Source organism: Amia ocellicauda, chromosome 15 (assembly GCF_036373705.1).
Source record: "Amia ocellicauda isolate fAmiCal2 chromosome 15, fAmiCal2.hap1, whole genome shotgun sequence".
Classification (NCBI taxonomy): domain Eukaryota; kingdom Metazoa; phylum Chordata; class Actinopteri; order Amiiformes; family Amiidae; genus Amia; species Amia ocellicauda.
The window spans coordinates 10,124,782-10,136,818 of NC_089864.1; the positions used below are offsets into that span (position 1 = coordinate 10,124,782).

Here is a 12,037-nt window from a genome sequence, read left to right on the forward strand (position 1 = left end):
TATCAATTTCATTAGGCTTCCATTACAATACAAACTTTAACCGCATTAATTAACAGAGCTTTGAAGAAAACAAATTAACCGCAAGAGAATTTATCAGTTTGTCAAGAACTAATTATAATAAAATAAATTACACATTGCGTACTTTTGCGTACTTTTTGTTGGCTTACACCGCAAACAAAAGATTTTTTTAATTAATTCACCTCAAAGTACACCTCACACTATCGGATAAAAATTGTTATTTTGATACAGTAAGCAAATTATTGTTTCATTAAATCAATAATTTCTTAAAATTAAGGGTGCATATGAAAACTTATATTTGAATTCCCCCGCACTAGCTATATTAAAAAAACAGAGAACTGGACCATCCCCCAGAACAGGTAGCAATCAGTTGACTTTGACCGAGCAATTTGCTCTATGATCCCAGATTTCATACTTGAATAAACATTTCCGCCTATATTAAGTTGTTGTGACTGGATTACTGTTTTCTGTTGTCCCCTGGGTTAGATCACTTTAATTCAGCTTATAAGTCCATATGGACATGCAAATCTAAACCAAACATTACTTTTCTTTTTCTCTCTTCTCTGTTTGGACCTCTCAATTAAATTCCAATGTCAATCTGTAGCTTTTCACTTCAGATAATCACCGTCTTAACTATTCATGAGCAGCTTCTTGCCAGTTTGGTAGCAGGGCAGCCCGTCTTTGACAAATGGTTCATGTTGTTAAACCAGCGAACACAAGGAGGAGGAGCAGGGCCTATTGAAGGAGTTGGATGCTTTGCCTTTCTTTCTGGGGAATTAAGGCCACAAAAGGGAGAAGCTTAGTGGAGGCACTGTGCCCGGGAGGAAAAATCATTTACAGATGTGAAAATTAGAGTTTCTCAAATCTCCTTCATGTGGAAATTATTTGCTGACTGGATTCTACCTTGTGTTGGGAAGTCTGTACAAAAAAGAAGTGGGAAATCTATAGCAAAGATGTTTTAAGTCTATACTTGGGTATGCTGAACATTGTGTTACTTTCTGTCCATTCATTGCCCATTTCTGTATTTCACAGCTTGGTGAAACTGTTGTATCTGTTTTTAGTTTGTATTGTCTCAAATAGATGATTGTGCAACCCTTATAATCAATTTAAACGTAGAAAACATGTTTTGTTGAGGCTGCAACACAAGTTCCAAAAAATTATTCTGTGATGTGTAGTTTGGATGGTCAACTAGATAGAAATTGCTTGTTCTTTACTCCAGGCTTCAGGGGGTCAATTGTAAAATGCCAACATTACGTTTGTTGGCTCCATAAAAAGTAAAACAACAACAACAAAAACTCATAAATTAGAAATGCTGCTGGTTTATACACATTTAAAGCTGAAAAGGTGAATGTAATCCTTATTCCTCCGTTGGTTCCTGCTGATTTCATTACGGGGGTGAGGAATTCCTGTTTATGAGGGACTTCAGGAAAGTTCTCCCTTTAAATGTGTACGAGTGTTTAGAGTGACTGGAATCGTGCTGAAATGAAACCGTGTCTCAGGAAACCCTGCCCAACAGATGGACTTCTGGAATGCTTCGATGCATTGGTATTAAGTCTCCAGGGTCTTAGCGATCATCAGTCTGTCACTACTGTCTTGCTGGGTGGGGCCTCTTTCTGTCTTTCTCTCTGTGTAGAGGGCCTTGGTTAGACTTGGTTATGGCAATTGTGAGAAAGCGTGTCCCAGCCAGGCCCAGTCCACTAGGGCAGACCGCCGAGGTTCTCCGGGGTCATCTGTTGTCTGTTACAGCAATTCAATCTGTGACCTTTAAGCATTTAATTTCAATAAAAGTCTTGAAAAACAGCTACCTGAAACCCCATATGGTATTACTTATGTGTTGATCTCCTTGTAAAACGCTCTATGACATTTTGAAAGGTAGAGACCTATAAATCCACGAGCAAGAGAAATGATTGTCCAGTCAGGAAGCCTCAGGAATTTTTCCCTGTTCTGCTACATTACTCCGTATCAGTTCCTAAATGGAGTTTGCTCCTATCGAAAGTTAAGGACCGTGATTTCCATGAGATTAATATTATGATCTGCAATGTGGTTTGTGAAGTACTCATTTTTGTAAGCATTACAGCATAGAGCTCCTTTAAAAAACCATTGGCCCAGCCCTGTATGTTTTGATTTGTATCACCCCTAATGCAACTGTCATATTGGTCAGCCATGTTGGCCAACAATTGGCATATCCGCAAAAATACAAAGAAATGTAATTGGTGATGCGTGTATTTTTTGGTTGGGTATGACATTTTGCTTTATGTATCTTCCCATTCACAATTGCACTGGTTTCAAGGTTGTTTGATCTCCAAAGATGTGAGGATTTCCCTTAAAAATGAGTGTGAGAGCAGAGCGCAGGATTAGGTGGAACAGGGCAACACTTTCAACACAAATCGATGACAGACAGCTCTAGAGAGCAAAACACTGCTACGAACACTCGGATTTTCAAAAATTCACATGTTTAACTTTTCCCATCCAAGCTGTGGATTTATATGAATTCAAAGGACTTGGAGCGGTGCCAACCAAAATAGCCATGTTCCAGTAAAAGCAGGCATCAGACATGCAGAGTATAAGCATGTTGGTCCTGTGGTCGCTACCATTCAATTTCAGTTTTAACACGGAGGAACATGAAACGCTCGTTGTGACACGGTCCATAACCACTACCACATATACACAGCGGCAGGATGCTAATGAGTAATCAGGGCCTGTCTGATATTAAACATGATGCAATAAAGAGGAGGCTTCATCAGTTTAGAAGAGCTTTGATCTTCCCGCACGAGTCAGCCTTCACTGCAAATGGGAAAATGCTGGAAAAGGAATACTGTGTATTATGTCCCGTTTTTAAAATGTGCAGTAAATTGAAATAAGTAGCGCTGTCTGTACAATTGTGTAACACAATCTTTTCTGGTCTTCCACAGACATCGTTGAACACTCGAGAACAAAGTCTGCTGCCGTGTGTAATTGAGAGGACCGCAGTTACTCCTAGATATTTTCTATCTGGTAAGATTTGCGCGTTCCTTTGCAGTGTTGTTCTGTCCATACTCCTTTCTGTTGACCTGCAAGACGTTATACATATATTAAAAGATGGAGGCAACTACTCGGTTAAACCTTGTATTTCTTTGATGATCCTTTTAATACATGCTTACATACAGGAGCCCTGTAAACAATGATTTTTAGGGAACGCCAATGCCAGCCTAGATTGTGTGAAGTGTATCAAGGTTTCAATCCTGGGTTTACAGCTTTGTTACACGTGGAAACCTCTCCAGTTTTCTCTTTACGACAACTACTGAATACAAATCGGCTTGCGAAGAGTACATTGCAAAGCATGTTATGAATGTAGATCGAGGTGACCTTAATTTGAACACAAATTGGATGTGACAGTGCAATGAAAATACCTCCTCAAGTAGGGCAAAAGTGCACATAGCTAAAATACCGACAGCATCTTTTAATTAAAAGAAAAAGTCTGCTGTGTGTACCAAAGGGTGCTGGAGGCGCGCCGTGCTCTGTGATACAGCAGATGCAGGTTAGAGGGTGCTGGCGCTTTTGTGTGTTTGGATGCGTCCCGCACCTGGTTGCCTGCTTAATCTTTCCACCTGATTCACTTGTAAGAACATGCACAATTAGAGAGGGAGAGCTGCTTTTTAACAGGTTATAGTTTTCTTTAATTTTCTATTCAAAAGAGTGTTGGAACTAAGGTGGAATATTATTTGCAATCAAGCCCCACGAATGCTATTGAGTTAATACAAAAATCAGAAGGGTTACAGAAGGGTCTTGAGACAAACATACAAAGAGATGTAAAATAGGTAATATCCTTGCTTTTCCACACACAATTATAGTTCCATTTTAATTACTTTGACTAAAACGCTTTTCTAAGTAAATGGACAACAGGAATCACATGATCCTTTTGTGCAATTTGGCCACTTTTGGTTTTTGAGAATACAGATACTGTGAATTTTCTATTAACCACCACTGTCTGTGTGATTTCATCTACCTTGTAATTTTCTGTCTGCATAAATATTTTACTTCTCTCAGTTAAGCAGTATAATAATGCACTGGCTGTATTTCTGCGGCAGACGTTTGCTTTTAAGGAGAATTAGATTCATGCAGACTGAAGATCAACATCGCTTGGCTTCATATTTCAGCTGTTGTACTGAGACAAGAGATTAATCATGATATTTTATAGTTTATTCCCCCCATAGTCTTTAGACCGGGATCTTTGCATTTAGGATGAGTTAATCATCATTGTCATTTGGTTTTCTACAGTAATTTGTGTAATACATATAGTACGTGTAATACAGTTAAATAAAGTTTATTTAAAAATATAACTGTTCTTTTGGATTCCATTTTCCAGCTTGGTTTGTTTTTGTAAATGGACTGCATGGCTATATCCACAGACTGGTGATGTCTAAGAAGGCTTTGTGTTTTTCTTGTTGGCTGTAGTGTACCACATAGGGACGTTTCATTTGTGGGAACTCTTATAGTTTATATTCACAAAGCCCTAGGGCTGAGAGATGGTTTGCGAGTTTTTATCTGGCAACAGCTTCACAGAAAAGCATCACTCGCAAGTTTGTGCAAAGCCCCTCCTTCCCAACTTCAACTCTTTTCTTGGTCTATTTTTACTTCTACCCTAACTTACCATACACATTTTTTCTTTATATTTATTCATTTTGTTCATGTTTACGCCATTCCCTCTCTCTCCCAGTTTTTGTTGGTAATATTGTGAAAGAAATAAACATAGGATGGGCCATGTTAAGCATAATTGCAAGTTCATATGACCTAATGAGTTCATTTTATCTTCATTCCCAAATGAGCTGTTGTGTTGCGGGGGAAGAACTGAATATTTTGATAAAAGAGCAGCACAAAAGTTCACTTTGCAAAAGTCCCCTGGCAGTGTGTTGCTAAGTGTCCAACAACTAACACAGCTGTGTGGATCTTAAATGAGTGAAAATGTGAGATGGACGCCTTCACTGTTTTGTTTTTTTCTTGCTGAAAAGCTACTGTACAGTAGGAACTCCTTTTAAAAAGAGAGAGAGGAGATATGAGAGAGCAGATTTTTATATGCCTGCATACTGGAAATAATTGTCTATAATACTTCATGAAAACTGGCCATCAGAAATAATAAAATCATATGAATATGAGTTACAGCCTGTGAAGGATAACATTATAATAATATTATCTTGAGCTGATTTGGAGCCGGGAACCGAAGTTTAGACTAAGGACTTTGGCATGCATGCATGTGCTTCAGTTACAGAACCTTGTTGGCCCAATTGGCAGGAGTGCAGATACTGGCTTTCGAGTGCATTAGTCACAATGTGCAACACCACTGTGCAGTCAGGGTTCCAGTCACAGGGGACACGGAGACACTGGGAGCTCAATTAATGATGTCGAATAGGCTTTTAAAAAGTGTATGACAGACAGGTCTCTAGATGTTTAACTAGCGAGTAATGTTTAGAAAAATAAATGTATACAGACATCCAAAAATACTATTTCTGAGTAGTTCAGGGCATCAGGGCAGTGACTTTTGTCACTCTTTCGTACTCAAGAGTCCCAGGGTCATCTGGATTCATTCCAGTTTATCTCTTAATTCCTTAAATGCACAAATTCTTATTTCACTGGTTGACATAAACAGCTTTTCTGGGTCTGTAGTAAATGGTTATATAAAGATGGGTATCAACTAATCAACTATCATCTGTAGTATTATTACTCTTTGGACCCTCATTTACATTATCTCTACACATTCTTCTGGAAAAGCTTTTTCTTTTTCTCTCAACAAAGAAATGCTGATAAAACTCTTACTATATATTTTGTTTCCCTTGCTGCAATTTCACAAATGTATTAGCTGCCACAAACGTGTATTAAACCAGTGGCCAAAATAAAGAGCCACAAGTGATGTGTTTGGCTCGTGAATAAGTAAAAAAATGCAGTTTTATTTCTTTAGAATATATGACCAGTCTATGTACAGTGCAAGCATATTTCATTATCTGGACAGTCAGACCACAGACACAGAGTTCATAATGTCTCTTGAGTCTTGTGTTGTTTAGCTGTATAGATTGGAAAACAAAACACATATTTATGTTTAAAGTCATTGGGTATGTTGTTATAATAACAGCGACTGAACTCTCTGAGGAAAACATTTGACTTAAAGGTCTGTCATTTTATGAAGTCTGGCATTTTATCATTAAGGAGTGCAGAATGTTGTTACCTCTGTTCAGTTTACAGCACCTTTGAAAATAGATTCGTATCAACTGTGGTTGGAGTCAGTGGGAAGAAAAAGATAAATCTCAGTGCAAAAAAGAGAATACAATATTTGAAAGCCCATGATGTAAAATTCTATATCAACATATCAGGAAAATATCAATGGAAATCGGAGGGTTGAATGTATTGAGTTTAACATTTTTTCCATGCTCATATCGACAGCGTTTGATGTCTCTAAGCTGTGAATCTTTTTGCTCTTATCAGACGCAAATGGAGACCCCTGATGCCATGGGAAATGTTTGTGTGAGCAGAATCTGCGGAGAGGGGAAAGGGTCTGATCGTTCCAGTCTTTTATGCACGGGCACCTTCACTAATGACTCCGGCCGCTGAGAGCCGCAGTCTAAACACTCGGTCAATATTTGCTCAGTTTAACATGAGTAATCAGAGGCACGGCTCTGATGGCAGTGTGACAGCGTTAAGTGATAACTTGGCTGTTGAAAGAGATCCAAGGGAAAATAAAGGGACGGCATGGTCCAACAACTTCAGGCCATAATGTAAACACAGAGGGCTGGCAAAGAAAGTGACAGAAAGCTCAACTTCTTTTAGACACTGAGGCGAGGAAATGAGTACTCACTGTTATTTCTCCTCCGTTAATGACATTTATTGTGTTCCTTTACATTTGTAATGCCTCCTGGATATGAATTACTATATTTCTTTCTCTCCAAAAACAGTGTTTATTTAGCTTAATTGAAAGAATTAGCTTAAATGATTTTTGCATGTATCTGTCCATCATTCAAAACATCTGGAAGACTGGTATGCATCTTGCTTTTATACTGTAGCAACATGTAAAGCCATCATTTTAGGAACTGTGCCAGTCACCCTTTAAGGACATGCCTTACTGTTACACCTGACCACAGACAGCAACCCACCATTGACACAATGAGGCTATCGATGGCATCTTGTCCACTTTGTGAGGTAAAAGTTAATAACAATACTTAGACACTTCAAAGACTGCGAAGATGAACGACACATTTTAGAAGTGTTTTTGTACTTTAAATATCATGAAAAAAACAGTAAGTTTTGGAGCTGTATCTGAATCTTAGTATTTGTTTTAAGTACTCCCCATAGTGACCTTCACCACTTGTTTATTTTTTTTCAGGGAGCTATAAGAAACAATTTGAAATGACTGAAAATTGGCTGAGAAACTGTCAGACAAACGTGCTGTAGTGTAATCTTTATTACTTTTGAGTCCACTGGCAGAATTAAGCTCCCATCAGGTCAGACTGGGTTTGGACAGATTTAGTGCTGTTCATTTATTGTGAATTCTGCAGACTTAAGACTCAAGTTATGAGTCCAGAACCTTTCAGCAGGATTAAGAAAAACTGTTCTGTGCCTGAAACAGCGAGTGATTTGAATGCCTACGGGGTGTTTTACTGTACTGCATAACCAGTTCAGACTGCATGTGTCGTGCTTATGCTCTGTGTGCGCTTTCTCTTTGCATTCTTCAATTATGTTGGCGCCTCAGAGGGCGATGCCTAGAGATTCTTCCCCCAGAAGTGATGGAGATTTAGCATATATGACGGAGGAAGAAGTTGCTGCACCAGCACTGCTGTAGGGCCCTGATTGTAATGTGCTAACTCGTAACTTTTTAATATGATTTGGAACCTGCTTTAGACGTATTAATAAGTCTACATTTTTTACAGTTAAAGAGGTGTGCGGCCAAGAAGTGATTCCACAAGCTGATTTTACTTTGTCCTCGCCCGCTCAAAATTCAGTCCTGGTCCTAGAGATTGTTTTCAAGCCGAGTACACCATGAAAGCCTCTGTTGAAATAATTTGCTTGTTAGTTTGACCTTTTTATTGTCTTGAATTCACCGGCAGTTAGAGTTAAGTTAAACAAGTGAGAGCTTAATTGAGAAACAGAAGGCACAGTGGGTTAGTCTATAATTAAAAGCACTGTGCTGTTGTGTATTTAAATTATAGGCCTCTCCCTATTTAGCAGAATATGCCTTTATATGATCCTATGAGATTTTAAATCATACCCAGTTATTCTATTCTTGGCAAGGAAATAAATTATTGATTTTAAACAGCAACTTGGAACAAATGATCAGTTCTGTCCTATATCACTTCATCAGCCTCAGTGACTGTGAGTATAAAAGTGTATGACACTTATTAAAATAATAAATGCTGGGGATTCCTGATGATAATTATATTTTACTCACATTATCTGAATAACTCCTGATTATTCTCAAGTGTAGCTTGGTCAAATTGTGTTTTTATTTCATTTACATTTTAATTTGGAATTCATATTTACATTTTTTTTTAATTCAAATGCTGTATTTTTCACGGTTTTATGGAAGTGTTCGACCTATAAAAGCTTTCAATTAAAATGCCACAGCACAAGGTAAAGAACAATCTTCTAAAACATAAGCCGACTGTAGGACAAATCATATTTGAGTTAAGTATATAGGAGCACACCCAATTATAAATCTGCAGTCTTTTCTTTGTACATCCCCCGTCTGTGGTAAACTGTAATTTTCTTGTTTAGATTGAAATAATAACACTTTCAGGCCGTCTAAGTGCAGAAAGCTTATTCCAAGGCAGTTACATTATAGTTTTGAAATGGCTTCAAGGAGAGATTTAGGAGGTGTAATCCCAGCGATTCATAGGAACAGCATCCATTAGCCGTTCTGAACTCATACTGTTACTGTTAGAAATGCTTGGGTGGTCTCCATGAGGAAGTAGTAACATGCTTATATCTATTGGATGCCTTTTAGAGATGTTATTGTGTCAAAGGTTATGTCTTTAAAATGTCTAACCTAGTTTTCCTTAGTTAGTTTTGATTAACTTTTTAACATTCTTTGAGTTATTATTACTGTAACCTGGTTAACCTTAGAACATATTTTTTTTATACACCTTAATGTGGAAAACCTCGCTGTACAGAGTTGTTTTGAGTAGTAAATGATCTGTGCTAATGCAGGTGACCTGGTGATTACAGATTTAAGGCATTTTAATGGGCAAACTCCATGTGACTTTTCTGGTTGGATGATACATTATTTCAAGTTTGTAGATTCCTCCCTTTTCAGATTAAGGGAGAAAACTGTCTGTAAGGGAACTGACTTCACTCACTGACAGGAAGCAGAGTTGGAAGCAAGTCAGCAAAGGCCAGGTCCTGGTCGTTTGAGGATTCAGCATATTAAAGCGATTGGAATGTATCATAATTATGTAATAAGGGAGACAAGATCTTTCCCTGTCATATGAAAATCTGAGAAGTGCCCTTTGACCTTGGACTCAAGAAATGCTCAGTTTACATATGGAAACAACCGGTAACCGATACTTGAACTGATTGTCAATAGTCAATGTGAATTAGCAGGATATTCTCCAAAATATACACAATTATGTTTTGAACGTTGAAGAAGGGCGGTCAAATTAAATAAATTAATCAATTAAAGCTTTATAAATGTAACCTTTAATGCATCATATTGGAACACTTATACTTGGAGATTTTCACACAGATTTGTATTATGTTTTGGATTGTAAAAAACTGTTTGTAATCAGGCACACATACACAAGGTAAAACAATTGAATATTAGTCCTAAAATATTTGACTAATACTGTTCTAATATGTTCACATACTTCAGCCTCTTAATTTTTAAACAAGTATAAGGTGACAATTCTAAATTAACTATATTTAATGTATTGATAGATTACATTTATAATCATATTTACTAAGGCCACAGTGGTCAATTATAAAATAGTTATTTTAAAATGTAAGCAGCACAAGTGTAATTGTTTTTTCTTCAGTTATCATCCTGTTTTCAGTACAGAAACTTCTGCTGTGCCCTTTGACCCTTTACAGATCAATAAACAAACAAATCAATAGCACCAGTGTTACAATGTTATGTATTATTTTCTAGTATCTTTGCCGACATCACAGAAAGGGCAGCACAGTAAAAGTGGTAAAAGTGACCCATGATGCAATATGAGACGGACGTGACAAGCTGTTTATGGATTTATTGGATCATTCTTGTTCTTTGGTCATTCTGTTCACCCTGGAGAAATACTCAGGGGCGTGGCAGTGGAGGAGGTTACTGGGCAGGTTGTGAGGATGTTAACTATGGGAAGAAACCGTTCAGACATGTCAATACATCATTAATCTAAGCTCTGGCCTATGGGAAGTAACAATCTGCCAACCTAAACCAAAAGTTGGGAAAACGAATGTGGAAAACGGCCCCATGGGGGATTTCTTAATGAAGAATTAACGCAGAAGGTGATCTGATGTCATAATTTCAGCTGAAACCCACGAAGCCCTGTTTTGTGCATTTCCCGTCTCACCACTCCCTCAAACAGGGTCCTATCTGTGAGTTGGAAAAGAACTTGCTGAGTAGTTTAGGCTGGGATGCAAGAGGAAGTCGAGGCCTCCAGCACTATGCAGGAAGCAATCCCAGAGACGGCCTTAAATGCCAGATTCCAGGCAGAGTTTAGCTAACCAGTGACAGCTCTGTAAACAAAGCAGGAACAAAAAGAGCAAGAGAGGGAAGGGAGAGAGAGAGAGAGAGAGAGAGAGAGAGGGGAGAGCAGAGCGAGAGAGAGAGAGAGAGAGAGAGCGAGGGAGAGAAACGGAGGCAGGCTTTCCCTTTTCTGGTAGTCATCGCTGTTGAAGTACCGAGCAGGAATTCTTTGTGCTGCAGCGCTGCTGGGATATAAACCAGACCGAGGAGCTAGTAGGGGTGAAAGGACGGGGAAGCGGTCCTTGGTCTCAGCGCCGCCGTAGGGAAAGGTACAGTAGGGGATTTTTTTTTTTTTCCCTCTCTCTCTCTCGCTCTGAAAGATTGCTCACAGAATCGCGCTTTATGATGTTCGGCTCGGTATCTCTTGGGTGGTCCCTTCAAGTCTCTGCATCCTTTGCTTGTGTTCCCTGTGTGTGTGTGTGTGTGTCTCTGTTTTAATAGTCATTTCTGTCTGATCCAGTGTTGTAGCTTAGCTTTTCTCCTTCTTATTTGAAGTCCACAGTTGTTATGCGTTAAGTGCAGGCAATTGTTTCACAAGTGTTTCCAAAACAGCATAAATGTGTGTGTACAGTTTTCGATAACCTTCATCAGATGTCCCGAGCTAACAGTACTTTGTGTAATTTTATAAGCAGTACAATATAAACATGTACACATTATGCTTTTTTTTAAAGGCAGAATCTGGGAAAAAGGTGAAATGCAAACTGTCATCATACAGGAAAACATACTTTTCTTGACCTTAGTTTGAGTGTCATATGTTTCAGTAAAAAAATAAACAAGACGGGCAAATCATTAAATACCTATTAAATGTAAAATAATCATGGAGAAGATTATTTTAGCTCTACTGCAGGATACGATGCAATACGAGCCCCAGTGTTTCAGAGTGTTTTCATTGTTTGTTACCCAAATTGTTCTTCATGATCTAACCAGTTTTCACAAAATAAATGGCACATCTCGAGGTCTACATAGGACAGTGCTTTAGCTCCATTCATCCTGCTATCAGCGAGGCTTACAAGGGAGGGCTATCTTGGATTCGTCCATTATTTGTGGATGTGGATATTGTTTTACGATGTTTTATGTTGTTAGGTTCCTGTAAAGGTCTCCCTCCCAGACAAGAACACCTATCAAACACAAGCAACATCAGACACTAACATGCATATTCATTCTCTATGTTAAAGGGATGTTAAAGAGTTAAAGGGAAGGGAAGAAAATGCTTTTTATTTTGTAAAGCTTGGTTTAGGTATTCCCTTCAGAGTCACCACATTGGTGGACATGTATGCAGTTGCTATGTATGTCCTATGGGTTGAGGTCTGCCATTGGAGG

At 38.4% G+C, this 12,037-nt stretch overlaps 1 protein-coding gene across 9 annotated transcripts in view; it reads left to right on the forward strand.

Moving 5' to 3' along the window:
* The window catches only part of LOC136771996 (non-muscle caldesmon), a 64,498-nt gene that overhangs the window by 22,080 nt on the left and 30,381 nt on the right, over positions 1-12,037 (forward strand). For 7 of the 9 annotated variants that reach the window (XR_010822408.1, XR_010822409.1, XM_066724622.1 and 4 more), the window contains exon 2: positions 2,931-3,012. The exons of 1 other annotated variant lie outside the window; for it this stretch is intronic. The gene's annotated coding sequence lies outside the window, so the exon portion shown is untranslated. Of the gene's footprint in view, positions 1-2,930; positions 3,013-10,786; positions 10,987-12,037 lie in introns of those variants that run through there. One more of the 9 variants, XM_066724623.1, reaches the window with a different exon arrangement.